Genomic DNA, 2,271 nt, shown 5'->3' on the forward strand with positions numbered 1-2,271 from the left:
GACGATAATTGTTGGGATCCTCTTTTTTCCCCTTTTTGAAGATGGGGACAACGTTTGCCCTCCGCCAGTCTGCTGGGATCTCTCCTGTTTTCCAGGAGTTTTCAAAGATTATTGCCAATGGCTCCGATATTACATTTGCCAGTTCTTTTAATACCCTTGGATGGAGTTCATCTGGTCCCGGAGACTTAAATTCATTTAGATTAATAAGGTGTTCCTCTACTATCTCTTTACTTATTCTGTGCTGAAATTCCCCTATTCTGTCCTCTGCTCCATTATCCTCAGGTTGAGCACCCTTTTCTTTTTCTGAGAAGGCTGAGGCAAAGAAGGTGTTTAGTAATTCTACCTTTTCTTCTTCGTGGTCTCTGCGAATCATACAAATGGGTTTTACTGCGCCTGCGCAGTGCTGCTCGGAACCTACTGGAATCACTGGGCAGAGTTTACTCTGCAACATATTGAAACTTTTTGGCGGTAACTCCGCCCACCCGTTATAAAGCCCCTGCCTTCCCGCTCTTTCCCCAGTTCCTTTTTTCCGCCGCGCTAGCTGCTTCAGGGAACTTTCGCTTGCTTCGCTTGCTTGGAATCACTTTCGCTTTTTGACCTCGGACTGTACTTTGACCATTCTTTGTCTCCCGCCCCTGGTAACTTCGGACTTTCGGACTGTTGACCTCGTTTACGGATTCTCCTCTGGCTTTGACGACCTCGAAAATGCCTGCACCCTTCAAGAAGTGCGACATTTGCGGGGGCAAGGTGCCCGTCCAGGACCCGCACTCCTCCTGCCTGCTGTGCCTTGGCAAGAACCATGATACCAAGGCCTGCCTGCTTTGCAGATCCCTCTCGTCCCAGGCCCGGAAGAACCGTGAGTCCCGGCTCACTTCGGCGATTGCCCTCGGCAAGGTACAAGAGGGGGGTTCGCGGTCGTCCTCTGTCCCGCCTTCCGCGCCCCCCGCCTCATCTTCTCGGGCCAGTATGTCCAGCGTGACATCGGGGAGGGCCGCCGTTCCCAGCGTGGTGTGTGTCCCGGCCGGGACAACCCCTTCCACCACCTCCGATGAGGCCCGTGGCTCCAAACTGCCCAGCGCCACCGACGAACCCTCCAAGCACCCCCATAAGTCTTCGGGGACTGAGGGTACCGAGCCGGCCTCCAAACCGACGAGGAGATCGGAGGGCTCGCGTTCGAAGAAGGCTACCAAGCCGGAGGTCCATCTCGTGTCGCCTTCGTCGTCCAAGGCATCCAAGGCATCTCGCCATGCTTCGAAGCCTAAGGAGCTGGCGGTGCCTTCGGAAGGGGCAAGGTCTCCAAGACCTTCTTCGTCGGCAGCGGCTGCTGTCCTCCTCGACCTCCCGGATAATCCGTTCTTTCCAGCGGAGGAGCTTCCCAGGCCTGGGAAGAAGAGGCACCACGACAAGTCGGGTCGTGATCCTGCCCCGAAGAAGCCCAAGTCCTCCAAAGATCGGCCCACCACCGACCCGCCAAAGGCGAAGGAGAAGAAGCGCTCCCCGTCTAAACAGGCCCGCGCTTCTACTTCGGCGGCTCCACGCGATCCGGAGCCGACGCCGGGGGGGTCGACGGACTCCGGTACCGGACACCCCACCGCCTCTGCCCACCATGGACTTTGTCCACGGGACGGACGACACCGTTCTTCCTTGCTCGCCAGAACACCGGTCGCCCTCCTATCCTGGAACCGACGACGACGAAGACCAGCCCCGCGGGCAGGAAATACCGGACCTGTTCTTCGATACGCAATCGCGCCGGTATTACTTGTCGGTTTCGGAGGACAGAGCGATGAAGGAGTTCACCAGGTTGAACCCCCATCCTGCAGACCAAGGCACCCCGTCCAGATCGGTCCCGACCGTATCTGTCTACGAGAGATCGCCGTCTCCACCTCGCAGGCGCTCGCGATCCTCGGCGGACCTGGTTCCAACCCGCCCGAGATCTCAGGTTAGAGTGACGGACCCCCTCTCCTTGGATCTGGACTCCGACGACGAGCCCTTGCTTCCGTCTGAGGCACCTTCGGACGAGGATGTCCTCTCGGGGCCGGCCTCGCCCCAGAGGATGCATAACCCGGAGCCGTCTTCCCCATCGGACGACGTCCGGTCCTTCACCGAACATGTCGTCAAGATGGCGAGGGCTCTCGACATCGAGCTCGCCTCCGCGGAAGACGACGCTGAGGACCCGGTTGAGCGTCGGGTTCACGGCCGAGTGCCTACTCCACCTTGCCTGCCTCTTCTTCCGTCGCTCCAGACCATCGTGAAGAGGTCCTGGGACTCCCC

This window comes from Sceloporus undulatus, chromosome 1, assembly GCF_019175285.1.
Source record: "Sceloporus undulatus isolate JIND9_A2432 ecotype Alabama chromosome 1, SceUnd_v1.1, whole genome shotgun sequence".
NCBI lineage: Eukaryota > Metazoa > Chordata > Lepidosauria > Squamata > Phrynosomatidae > Sceloporus > Sceloporus undulatus.